General features: G+C 38.1%; 1 long non-coding RNA gene across 1 annotated transcript; it reads left to right on the forward strand.

Moving 5' to 3' along the window:
* Positions 1 to 314: 314 nt before the first annotated feature.
* Positions 315 to 3,080, forward strand: LOC147493638 (uncharacterized). Its single transcript, XR_015197665.1, has 4 exons — positions 315 to 437; positions 577 to 663; positions 2,613 to 2,730; positions 2,907 to 3,080. It is a non-coding gene; the product is annotated as an uncharacterized LOC147493638 (long non-coding RNA).
* Positions 3,081 to 14,228: the final 11,148 nt, after the last annotated feature.

Here is a 14,228-nt window from a genome sequence, read left to right on the forward strand (position 1 = left end):
TTTAGACTACATTAATTCATTTAGCAGCATTTCATGTCATTCGGTTTACGAGAAAAATAGATTAGATGGCACGCACCATACTATGCTATGGACCATAGTCCTTAGGCAACTAGATGCCGACATGGTGAGTAGCAGTTTAGAGATTTTGGTTCATATTTCATTACTCATCAGTTACAAGTGGTGTATTAATAGCACAGAGGAGTATTAGATGCTAATTAGTAGGATAAGTATTAGAAAAAGTGTTACAAAATGACAAGAGAAAGGAATATTGGCTTATTCCTTTAGTCCTCATATCTATCTCACCGTTAGCAAACTTTCTTTGTCTTGCTTCCATTAAATTTCCTTGTATATCTCCCTGTTAAATAGAAGAAAGAACAATTAAAGTAAAGCTTTGAAAGGGGATCTCATTGATGGGTGTTTATACTTTGTTAAGGCAGGTAATTAATTTTTACTTGAACATTGAAGTTCAATTGCTCATTCAATTTATTCTCTAACTTCAAGCCATGGAGTTAGTCATGGGTTTTGAAATCAGGAAATTATTAGCAAGTTATTGGTATATTGATGTTTGAATTTCAGAGAATTGAGGATAGAAACATTTATCGGAGGATGAGCATGCTGAACCAAGAGTGGGTTTATTGTTAAATCTGTTATCACTTTGTTTTGGTGAGTGATTGCTCTTTCTTGAGTATGTTTTTCTCAGTTTCTACTAATTATGTAAACACCAAATTAGCAAAATGACTGACCATTTCATTAATTTTCGTTGTTATAGAATAATTAAGATACACCTTATTGTTGTTTGACGAGTTAATCCGCGAAACCGTAGTAACTCAGAAAAATGAAATTTGATGTTATCTATATTGTGAAGGAATAGTTGCTGTTGTTGCCTATTATCATTAGACGTGTTAAGCGTGCTTAATTACAGGTTGCGTAGTTGCATATTGTGAATTTTCTGTGCTGAATTTTAGTGGCATGGTGATGGCCATGGCCTGCAGCTGCCTATCAATGTCCTCAGAGTTTAACCGGCAAAGGTCCTCAGTAGCAAGTGTGGTAGTGTCCTATAGCGGCCTGCAATATGGCTTTTAGAAAAATACACCCAAAGTCATTCCTTGTAAGCTAGACACGTGTTTTAGTGTAAGCTAGACACGTGTTTTAGTGATAAAACACGAGTTCTTATCAAGTTATATAGACTCAAGTTAGAAGAACTTGTTAGTTTATTAATTTTCTATGAATTATGATAATGAGCTTATGCGTATATATGTGGTATCTATAAGAGTCGACGTTGGTTATAGTTCTTTGGGAATGCATGACTATAAGGAAGCGTGTGAAGGTAGGAACTTACACTCCAGTCTATAGCTTACTTATTTCATGCATGTTTCATTTATTTGAATGGTTAAAAGTTAGTTTGACTATTAAGTTCCATGCATGATTTCAATATATGTGTCTTTAAACCATGAGCAAGGCTATCCACTATTAGTTTGATATAGGTGAACAATATGGTGTTTACATACATATATACCTTATGGTAATTATATCTAGTTTAATATTTCGTTGGTCTAATAATGGTCTCATGTACATCACCTTGTGGATTTGTCGTTACACTAGTTTTCATATAGCTAGTAGTGATTGTTAGTTGCTAGTGTGTTTTGGATGGACTAGAACTTTGGTTCATTGGCCGGTCAATTAGGTGGTAGTCAAAGGTCCATGGTTGTACTCTAGTTGATATGGGTGTTTGGTTCATAGTTATCTTTTCATTCGAATATTATGGCTACGTTGTTGAGATATAATAATGTAATCTAGTGGTGCATGCCAAAATTCAGTTGCCACAGTTAGGATAATGTTTAGAAAGGGCAAGGATGGACAATGTGAGTCTGCAAGGTGTTTGACTCTCCAAATTTGCCCGAGTCGAAAGCTATATCCTCATACCTGCATTATTCATCCTAAAATTCATATGCTCATCATCATGTGTGTGTTACTTGATTTCTAAAATAGAAACCTGAGAAGTCGCAATGTGAAATGAAGTCAAAGAATTTGATACAATTAGAGTTTAGTTCTTTACTTAATTTTATTCATGGTATTTGAGTATTTGAAGGCTTATATTAAATGTTGCTTTGTTGAAATTAGAATTAGGCAGTTTGTTATATATCGTAAGGGAGTTCTCTTGTTCAGTTGAATTATATATTTTAGCTTATGAATTGGTGTTTGGTGCTGAAATAATGATAGTACTATTTAAGTTCTCTGTTGATACGTTTTCCTTTGTCGATACATATATATAGTATTGGTTTAATGAAATTATCATTTTTTTTTCCAAATAAGCTAGGGTTAGGCAGACCCCCACCTGTATTAAATTAACTTTTCCTTACATATATATATTACCACTCGCATCCTCATTTACAAATTCCTGCACAGGAAAATCTAATGGATGTGCAAAGTGAACCGTAGAAAATTCACCACTTCCATGCAAACTAGCAAAATAATCCGCTACCCTATTCACTTCACGAAAAACAAGAGTAAAGGATATGAATCTGAATCCTTCTTTCTTCCTTTCAATAGCTGCCATCACATCTCGACAGTACCAAGGTACTATGTATAATATAGTTTCATGTACTTGGTAGGACTGCGCCAAGGCTTTGGGTATGATACTAAAATGTCAAGTCTAGATATATGAACCGAAACGTGGCTTGGCTTCAAGTGTTTCTCCCTTATGCTTGGGAAATGGATTCTCAAGGACAGGTAAGTGGTTACTTTTTTACAATTTATTCAATAGCATAAAAGGTTAGATTTTTAATATTACTATTAGTGCAATGAATTATGTTTATTGTTATTAAGAAATGGACCATTCCATAAGGCGTTGACCTTGATTTTCTTAAATTCTACTTGAAACTAGTTGTTTGACTTGAAATTCTTAGGTTCGAGCCGGCCATGGTGTCGTAGCATGGTTTGGACTGCTTCCAGTTAAGGTTTGGGGCTTTATCTAACCATTTGAATGTTGAACGTTCGATCACAAGGCATTATAAGGCTTCACACGAAGGATCTAGGTGTTGTCAAAGTCTACTGATGTATAGATGAAACAAGTTATTACTCTTTTGATGCTATAGATGAAACAAGTAGATTTGGATGGTTCTTTCTTTATTATTTATTGAATCAAAATAGTAATTAGCAATGCATTGTCACTTGTTGGATATGTCTATGTTTTTTTTTGTTAGTTGCAATATGTTTTTTAAATTCAGTGTGGAATATTGTATGACAGCTATTTGGGATGGACAGGTTGGTTAATATGTTGAAAAATGAATTAATTGGGGATTTATTTTTTTTTTTCCAGAAAAAACTTATTAATAACGGTTACAGAAAAATAGAGGTATAAAGAGACAATGTAAACCACATTTGTTTCTAAACCGTGGTAATTGTAAGCACTATTTCCCACGGTATGCACTGAATATAGCATTTCGTAAAAGTATTAACCACGGTTTTAGATATACTAATGTCACGGTTTTAACGAAAACCGTGGTAACTACTAGGACTTTAATACCACGGTTTTGTTAGGATTATTAGTCACGATAGCTGTTACCACGGTTCTTAAACAGTGGTTAAAAGCTTTTTACCACTGTATATAACAGTGGTATATGAGCTTTTCTGTAGTAGTGTCAATTCGGATTACGACGATTCGTCGTTAGTAGGATTAAGTCGAGTTAAGGTGGAATCAATCCCCCTCTAACTCCTTATCATAGAATCAACGTAGCATTCCTATAGTTGTTCTAATAGTCGACTAGTTGCATCTTGTGGGTAGTTGCATCGTAGTCTAGTTGCCTTTTCGTAAATCTCTCATTAGACTTTAGAGTTAAGATTACTTATACGTAGAGAACACAACATGCAGAAGGACTAGGAGTGGAACGAATCATCTACTCCACTATATCTCATAGGATTGAGAGTAGAATCTTTGATAAAATATAGGCACATAAGATAGTTTTAGTTTACTTACGCTTTGAGCTTTATCGTTCATTTCGTAGGTAAACTATTCAATTATATGTTTTATCAAAAATATAGACTCGTAATTAAGTTTTAGTTTACTTACGTTTTGAGTTCATCATTCATTTCGTAGGTAAACTATATCTTTTTATGTTTGATCAAATGGCGCCACTGCTATCTTAGTTTCACTTTCGCATTGTTTTCGTAGTATAAGTACTTTTCTTAAAGTCCCATTAAACCCACCCACCCTTGTTTGATTCATTCTGTGGTTGTCCGTTTCAGCATTGAAAAGTTCCGCGAAAAAATACCACGGGATGATCACGCTTCAAAGCGAAGCACTCGCCATAAGCTCGAACCTTGAGCGACCCGCCCATCTCGAAAGTGCGACCGCGCTAAAAACACTGTAACTTGAGTTACACGGAGCCGATTGCGCTTCCTAAGCGAAGCACTCCATACTGGTGACTTTTGCCGAATTTCCACAGGTTTGATTCGAACTTCGATTTTTCAAGTTTTTCAGTGTTCTAACTAGTTATATACACTGAACATGCGTAAACAAGACGCTATTCATAAGCGAAGCAAGGACGCAATCAGGTATTCCTTTCTTCCAAGATCTCGCGATCCTCGTTAGAGGTTTATACTAGTATATCGAATTGTTTGGAGTGTTAATGTGTTTAGCTAAATTTGGTCTTAGCCTTGTATGAGATTAAGGTCCGGGTCGAACAAAACACAACAACGCCAACAAACGATTCTATCTAGTATACCATCTACTACTACACCTCTAGCTACTATTTCACACACACCACCCCGACACAATGCTCGACGAAGGAGAGACTCCTCTCTCGGACTTTTATAAAGCCTTGAGCGATAGCCCCAAATCTTGCATCGTTCTAGCGGACCGATTGGGGATTTCGAATCCCCCAAATATTTTAATTTGTTACCCGCTTTTCACGGTTTAGACCATGAAAACCCTATCGCATTACGCGTAGGATTGAACAAGTCCTAACAACATTCCACCATCCTACGGTTTGGTGGAACAAATTAAACTCAGGGTATTCCCTTTCACCTTAGCCGATAAGGCGGCGTCTTGGTTAACTGCCCAAACGCCTAATTCTGTGGACTCGTGGGCTAAACTTGTTCAGCTGTTTATGGAACATTTTTACCCACCCCTAAAGATGGATGAGATGCTTTCCAAGATTCATTTCTTTTGACAAAATCCTCATGAATCATTTTCAAAGGCTTGGAATCGTTTCACCGATCTCCTTATAGAGTGTCCACATCATAACTTAGCAAAAGACACGTTAGTTCGTTCCTTTTTCAAAGGACTTCAACATCACCATAAAGAAGTCCTCGACATAATGAATGGGGGTAGTTTTCTAAGTAAAGGAGCCTTAGAGGCTTACAAATTTTTAAAAGAGCAAACTAAACGCAATAACAATTGGGGGTAGTGACGATATCCACCGCTCCGCTAGTTCTTCTAATACAGTTAAGGTCGCCGGTATGTTTGAAATTAAACACGATCCCGAGCTTAAAACTCTAATCGAATCACTTACTAAAAAGGTAGAGGCCATTTCTGTTCAACAAAAGCCTATCCCCGTCATGAATGTAAATTCAAATCCATGCAGTTTCTGTTGGAGCCCTCAGCATCCCAACTCCCACTGTCCTATAGCCTATGAACAGCCTTGTTCCATTAATAGTGAACCTAACGCCCCTTGGAGACAAAATCCCAACTTCGGTTGGAGAAATAACCAACACGTCACACCTCTAGGGTACAATAATCAATATGTTAGGCTAACGCACAGTTTTAACCAAGTTCCACCACGACAAGGACAGGGTCAGGGTAATTTTAATAATTATAACAACCAAGTGTAGCCTCGACAAGGTCAAGCACAAGGTCAAGGTAGTTATAATAATTATAATGCTAATAGAGGTATCGTTCCGGTAAATAATAATTATCAAAATCCACCCATAAATAATTCACGCGAAATAGTTCCAGTCACACCACCCGTGTCTACTACACCCACACAACCGGATCGTCTTGACACCTTCATACAAGTGAGCCAAAAACTTTTCCAGACCATGGCTCAATCTAACCAACAGCTTCTACAATCCGTTAATAACTTAACCCAGCAGTTGGCCCAAGATAAAGCCCAACCCAAAGGTGTGTTTCCAGGTCACGCAATACCTAATCCTAAAACAACAAACGCAGCCTTTGAGGTAACCGATAATACTAGTAATGAATATGAAAATGTAGGTGAGCTAAAGGCCATCACCACTCCGATTCGGGCAGAGTGGTTGATAACAAAGTAACTATGCCTATAGTTACCCCACCAAGAGTCCCCTACACACCGCTATTTTACTAGATACGAAATAGAAACTGAAGAGCCTACCAATCGTAGAGGTACCCGGTTACAACACAACCTAAGAAACAGAAAAGCCACGGTTAAACTTCCAGGTGATACCATTGCTAAATATAGACAGAAACCACCGTTTCCATAAAAATTATCCGTGTTAACTAGGGATACTAATTATGAGGAGATTAGGGACGTTTTCAAGAATCTAACTATAAACCTTCCCTTCCTCGAAGCTATTAAAAAGCTACCACACCATGCTAAGTTTCTTAAGGAGTTGTGTACTACTAGGTGTAAGACCAATATACCAAAAGACGCCTTTTTAACAGAACAATTCCCAACTCTATCTGAACATAATGAGATTGTTAAGTTCAAGGACCCTGGTCGTCCTACTGTACAATGCACCTTAGGAGATTCTTTATACGACTAACCGCATTATTAGACACACGGGGCTAGTGTTAACTTACTCCCGTTTTATTTGTATAAACAAATAGGTCTAGACGAGATGCAACCCACTAAAATGACGTTGCAATTAGCTGATCGGTCTATTAAGTATCCTAAGGGTGTGGTTGAAAATGTGCTGGTAAAAGTTCAGGATTTTTACTATCCGGCTGATTTTGTCATCCTCGATATAGAAGTCGCTAACGACTCTGTCCCGATCATCTTAGGGCGTCCTTTCCTGGCAACTGCCAATGCGCTCATTAATTGCCGCGATGGTTCAATGTCCATGTCTTTTGGCCATCTTGCTGTTGAAGTAAATGTTTTTAAAACAAAGACACATTTACCCGATTCGTCTATGGATGGAGAGGTTAGCATGATCGAGAGCTTTGCTCAAGATTATTTCAACAACACGTTCCCTGATAATCATATGCCCAAATTTCTTTCCTTTGGAAGTTCAGACTCCAATATTTTCATCCCTACACTAGTCGACACACATATTACGGATGAGGATGAGATAGATGACTTTTCAAAAAGATAGAGGACTATCATAGTAACGTGGATATGACCAATCTAGATGAGGAATTGATGAGTTTCTTAGAGCAGGCGATGATTCACCCTATCAAGAACTACTTTGCACAACATCCACCTCGACTCCCTCCTTCCACCCCTTTCAAAGGAATCTCGAAGTTTGCACTCGATCCTTTTTTGTTTTTCAGGCTTCATAATTTTTTAAATCCACCTAGTAAACAAATACTTGTAAGAACAAAGCATTTGACACCTTCATTTTCAGACTTCAAACAGTCCCTACACACACCATGAATGAGTTTTGTGCTAAACCCACATCCTCATTGTTTACATGCTTTCCTTCTACAACTTATCCATATCCACCATATTCTCCACAACCATTCACTTTTCCACACTTATTCACTAGAACACCCTCTCGTTCAAAAATGAAAAAGAAGGTGCATGCTAGGTTACGTTATAGGGTTATCTGACTTCGCTTTCATTTCACTAGGTTGCGTCATAGGAAATCTTGGTGCTTGATTGTGTTTGGATATGTTTTCTGTGATATTTATTTATGGAATGATCCACAACTACTTCGGTTGTTGATATATGATAAACTGCATGTTCATACATATGTTAGATAAAGTCTCGAGTATTTGACTATAAATAACTCAATTTGTTGTGTTTAGTGCATTTCTTTCATTTCCAGATATTGGTGAGTGCATCATTAAGGTAACCGGGCCCTCCCTATGGAGTGTGTGGCTGTAAGTACCGGATCCTAAGTCCACGTTTAACATAATTCACGTTTTCCACTCTTGCATGTTTTCTCGGATTTTTGAGTCATGTTTCTCTATGGGGTGACTTATATCTTTCTTGCTTATTGTTTTTCATTATAAAAGTAAATATATATATATTAAAGAATAAACATAGTAATCTAGGAAGTCTCGGGAATCTGACTTTAAAAGACCCACTTAAAAAACAAATTTTCTAAACTTTGTTGTAAAAAATTTGTTTGGGGGTGGGGTGTTCGTGTTTCCGTCCTAGAATGTTTTATGTCCCATTAGAGTTGCTTAGGCCGTTTAATTGTGTTTTGATCCGGGTTGACATAATCTATGAATTTAGAGTTCAATCGTTCGCATAACGTACGTCATGCACGCACTTCGAGGCATTTTCCATTATCTTATATGTCATCCACGGTCAGAATAGAGTGTTTTATGGATCATTGGATTGGAAATTCTCTCCTGATCATTTCCATATCTCATTCGCAAAAATCGGACTGGTAACGAAGTGGCAATTTTAGTTTGAAGTTTCGCGAAAAATCGAAAAATTCAAAAATTTCGAATTAGGCTTGGGCCCAACCCGTGCGCACCGGCAGCGCACCCGTGCCCTTACCTTTGCCCCAACAGTCGCGTTCATCCTTCCAAATCGCTATTAACGACCACCAAAGCTCCAAACCTAAAAAAAAAAATTAAAAAGAAACCTAATTAAACCCACGCCCACATTCTATTCAACTTCAAATCTTCTATAAATCCTTCCACCACCACCTCCACCAAGTAGAAAAAAGCCAAAAACCACCGAAAATTTCAAAATAATTGTGAACTGTCGCGCCACCACCACTGTTTGTTTCAGTCGCTCGACTCAAATTCCAACACCACATCCCAACAACGTCGAATTTTGCCGGAGCAAGCATTTACTGGCGACCACTTCGCGCCGTTTTACGGTGACGAAATGATCGATGAATCTTTGGAATAGCTTGTGGTACTCGAGTGAAGCCTTTTACCACGAAGACTTAGTCCGACGGTTCTACAACACGAGGGAGTTGGAGGGGACTAGAATTTTTGTTATGGTGGCGAAGAGGAGGAAGGAAATAACTACTGGGTTGTTGGCCGAGATTATAGGCATTCCGCCTAGAATCCATCTGGATGTCACGTTACAGGAGTCCCAATATAATGGGGTAGAGCCGTTGATGCATGTGACAGTTACCGAAGGGAACTACAATGCGAGATTGCATTGTGTTCGCCAGGCATCCCTCAGAACCAACCGGAAATGGCCGCAGCTCGCTGGATTGGTCGAATGTCCCGGGAAGGAGAAGGTCACGACATCACCGAACGGCCTCCACATTTTATGGATACCCAGAGTAGAAGCACGAAGTTCTCAGATCTTGGAGTTTTGCTTAGCATGATTAGGGGAGTAGGGAAGGCTGCTACACCTCTCCCCGTGTTGATAACCAAGATCATCTTTGAAGTTAAGAGCAGCCCGGCGCCCGATAGGTCTTACATCACCTATTAATCAAATCCTCGCATCTATAACTATTGTGTCCAACGAGTTTGGAGGTTGCCTGAGGATAGGGTAGAGGACGAGGAGGATGGTGGAAATGAGAATGCCGAGGAGGATGGGGGAAATGAGAATGCCGAGGAGGATGAGGAGGACTTGACTTGTTTTGATGCGGATGCCCTGGAGAGGTGTTGGTCAGATGCAGAACGCATGGCCGTAATTCATCGTGGCATGCGTTCACTCAACACTATCTACGAAGACCTCCGGACTCGACAGGCTACTATCCATCATAACTTCGAGATCCGATCCCAGCGGGAGGACGAGTGGTGGGAACATATGAGGGCTGAGCTAAAATCTCAGTGCCAGTTCCGGGTTGACATGCTTGCACGATTCCCACCTCACGGGGATTCTCCTTCTGAGGACACACCATCAAGGCACGAGCGTCGTCGCCGAAAGACGAATGGTGCTGGCCCATCGGGAGCTCAGGAGCCATCTCCTGAGCGTGTGCCCTCCGCTACCAGTACCGAAGTGGTTAGGGATAGTATCGTTTGATGTTTATTTGTAGTTTCATTATTGTTATTTATTTTAATGTAAGTTTAATTCCGTAATTTGAATTTTGTAGTGAAATGTACTTCGAATGAAAATTTTAATATAATGAGGTTATTTTCATTGTGCGTGGTTGTTTAATATTGATCCCACCTTCCCAAATTGTTTGGGGGTGGTGTTATCTATTCCAGCATGATTTTTATATGACCCTCGTTTTAGAAGTTATTGCGGAGTCAGGGTGAAAATATTGCCGTTTAGGCAAATCTATGAATAAGTATCATGGTAGGATGAAATCTCGATTAAATAGGTAGATTCTATCCTAAATTCAACCTAAAAGATACTAGGTTTGTTTTAGAATCAAGAATATGAGTTGTTTCCGTTTTCGGGTTTGGAAATTTTAGGATTTTCGGAAACTGCCGTAAAAACTTTTTGGCAACTTCCCGATCCGTTTTAGGAACTTAAAACCTATATAAACTTCATTTATTCTACACTCACAACTCACACTACACCTAACCTCCATCACTCACCTTTCACTCCCACGATTCCCACGTTTCGTCTCATTTTCCGATCTTTAGCACCTCGAGCATTTTTGCATTTTTTCAGAATTTTTGTCGAAGCTTTTTCGGGCTTCAAGTGTGAGCACGACCCGCTCAAACACTGGAATTCCAAAATCTTCAGAGCCCTTTTTTCTTCAAGTAGAGCGCACTTCAGCCCGACTTCGTGGACCAGATAAATTCTAGTTTGTCTGCGGGTTGTTCGGATCATTCGCAGCTATTTCAGAGCATAATTTTGAGATGACATCTCCTACATTAATACCGAACAGTCTTTTTGAAGATTTGTTCCAAAACACTACTTTACGGTGATTGGTTTTGAAGGTTTATCACATACGAGGGTGGGAACCACTTATGGTAAGACTCGATGCACTTTATTCTCCAACACTAGCATCTTATTTTTACGATAAGCGCATTTTATTTGAAAGACCGGATGGAGAACAAGTGTTCTCCATCAACATTGATAATGAACCAATGGAAATTACCGTGTTCTTGCTAGCATTTGTTCTTGGACTTGCTATGCCCGCTGAAATACAAGACCCATGGTGTTATTGGGTAGATAATATGTATGTCTACACTTATGAGTTTTGCATGAGTCGTATGGTATGCGAGGCATTTTCCGTATCGAGGACCAAGGGGAATATAACGTCGCCTTTGGTAGCCTGTCCATGAACATAGGAACTGTTATGTTTTGGATCATGCTAAACATTTTAGGAGAATGGCGTTTTTCTTATGTGTCATGACCTTCCCCGAACCTTGATGTCTAGTTTAGCTCGATCCCATAGCATGAGGCATAAGTTCCTTCTTATGCTTGTTCTAATTTCCCGTATTATGCTATGTTTCTTTCCAATTTTTTGTACACGTTTCATGGATTGGATTACGGTCGACACTGTAAGACCCACAAATAGTATTATTCGATCTTTCCGTGCAATGACTTGGTAAGGGTGGAGGATACAACCTCATCAGGTTGCACCCTACACCCCGTCAGACCAAGTGGCTCTTAATAGGTTAGCAATAATATAGATGATAAATGGCGGGAAGCTTGGCAAATTATCATGGCATGGCAGGACGCGAAGGAACCTCACTTCTTTATAGAAGAAGAGGATGAGGAAGATGATGAGTAATACGGGAGATAAGGTAAGTTTTAATTCTAGTTAGTGTCTGCTTATGTCCCAAGCAATTTCATTCTTGTTAACCCCATAATGGGTAGAACTCGTATAGAGTTGCGTCAGTTTTTATTTCCTATATTAGTACGTTCTAACTTTGTTTTGCAGATGTTCCTGAATTTCACGCGTTTCAATGGTATTTTTCCTACCCTCTTTATTTAAAATACTTTGAGGACAAAGCATGCTTCTTGTTTGGGGGGGGGGGCATAGAAACACGTGTAATTAAGGCATCTGTTAGGATATAGATATGTATAATATGTATTTGTTTTCTAGTTAAAATTTCAAAAATATAAATAAATAAGTTATGCTATACACTTAGGAATATTGGTATTGTTTTCTTTCTCTATGCTCTTAACAATCTAGAAGTCTCACGTAGCTTTTGCATCAGAATAATTTTTAGAAACTTAGGTTAATATGTAGGTAATAATCTTTGTATCTATCTATAAATATATTACATGAGTATCGATGATTGTTAGCAGTAAGTTTCTGAAATCTAGGCTAGAGTACTTATTCTACAAATCCTGTGAGAATATAGCCTAAGGCCTTATATGAGCGAAACATTTGAGAAATGACACAAGGGAGAAGTAAAATCCGGATAGAGATATCACACGTCCACTTGCTTGATCACTAAACCATATCCTAAGCGAGAATTTAGGCCCTCTTTGGATCGATATAGCCAGAAATTCAAACCTATGAATTATTTTTCGCTAGTCGCCCCTCTGAGTCTTTCTTTAGCCTTTCATAAACCACAAATCCTTTACCCTGTTACAAAACAAAACAAAAAAAAAAAAAATTCAACCTACCCAATTTAGATAAGTCTGAGAATAGAATGAGGAAGAAAGAAGAAGAGAAAAACCTGTGTAAACAAAAGTTAGTTAATTGCTTCAGAAAATAAAGAAAAGAAGTTTCCATCCAAAGAAAAGAAAAATAAAAATAGAAATAAAATAAAAACTCCAAAAAAATATAATAAAAGGAGTCAAAAGCCAAAGAAAAAGAAAAAAATATGGCTAAGGATGGAAACAAAGTGTAGAAGCAAAAGTAAATAACAATGTTTTCTCTAGTTACATAATCTGAAGACTCTATTATCTCAGACTTGTCCTTTTTGAATATCCATTTCCTTCCTTCTTAAACCATCTCCTAATCCCCGCAACACCTAATAAAGACCTCTAGCTCAATTAGGAATAGGTTAGTGTGATAGTAAGTGGCAGATGTGTTTGATCAACTCAGGCTTCCTTGTTGTCATTGAGATTGTAAGGTAAAGTGTGCCCACTGCACACTGGAGTAGCGAAACTTGAGTGGAAAAATCAGAGTATTGTATCTTGACTACTATTGTGAGAACCTACTTAAGGGCTTATTCGAAGTTTCAGTAAACTAAACTGCTAGGCATTTCATAGTATTACTCATTGTATATATGTTTATTGTAGATGATTGATTATTAGGCATATATTAGCTTAGGTTTAGACTTGATTACTCTATATGCATTGCTAGTGAGAGGTATAGTTAATTTAGAGCATGAATAAGGAAACAATAGTTTTATTTCTTAGTCATTGTAGTATAGATGAAGTTTGTGAGTACCTTCATGGAAAACTCTCACGAGGCTATAACTTCGTCCACTGGGAATTCCTAGTGGTTTAAGGCCTTGTTGCATATGGTCAATGCAATCGCGACTCAGTAAACGAGAGTAGTTAGAACTCCATTTTTGATCACTTATTCTAATTTAGCATCTTTGCTTGAGGACAAGCAAAATGCTGTTTGGGGGTGGTTTGATAAGAGCCCAAAACTGTAGTTTTAACCCTGTAACAGTCATACTATTAGACCAATTATGTGAGTAATAATTAAGAGTTAACTGATAACTGTAAAAATGAATAGTTTACCTACGAAATGAACGATGAATTCAATCCGTAAGTAAACTAAAACTGTTGTTTTAATCTCAATTATCAAAGCTTCTACTCTCGATGCGAATTGCACTAAGTGGAGTAGGAAGTTCGTTCCACTCCTAGTTCCCTAGCATGGATTGTTTTCTAAGTCTAAGAAATCAGTCTTAAGTCTACTTAGAGCTTTACGAAATAAGTAACTAGACTACGATGCAACTTACCCACAAGATACAACTAGTCAATTAAATAAATGACTATGAAATTACTACATTGATTCTATGATAAGGAGTTAGAGGGGAATTGATTCCACCTTAACTCAACTTAATCCACTACCGACGAAGATAATCGTCAGTAATCCGAATTGAATCGCCAATGAGAACAATTGGTTATTCCTAATCCCTAATTACACATGGCATTTCTACCAATTCATAACTAGCATGTGAATAATTAAACCCATTCTCATGGTGAACTAATTATTTCTAGGCGTAGAATAGAAATTACGGACGATTTCTACGATAAACGGAATCAAGCTTTCATCAAGGCTTCTCAACCCCCTCAAAT

Source organism: Coptis chinensis, chromosome 6 (genome assembly GCF_015680905.1).
Source record: "Coptis chinensis isolate HL-2020 chromosome 6, ASM1568090v1, whole genome shotgun sequence".
In the NCBI taxonomy this organism is placed as follows: Eukaryota; Viridiplantae; Streptophyta; class Magnoliopsida; order Ranunculales; family Ranunculaceae; genus Coptis; species Coptis chinensis.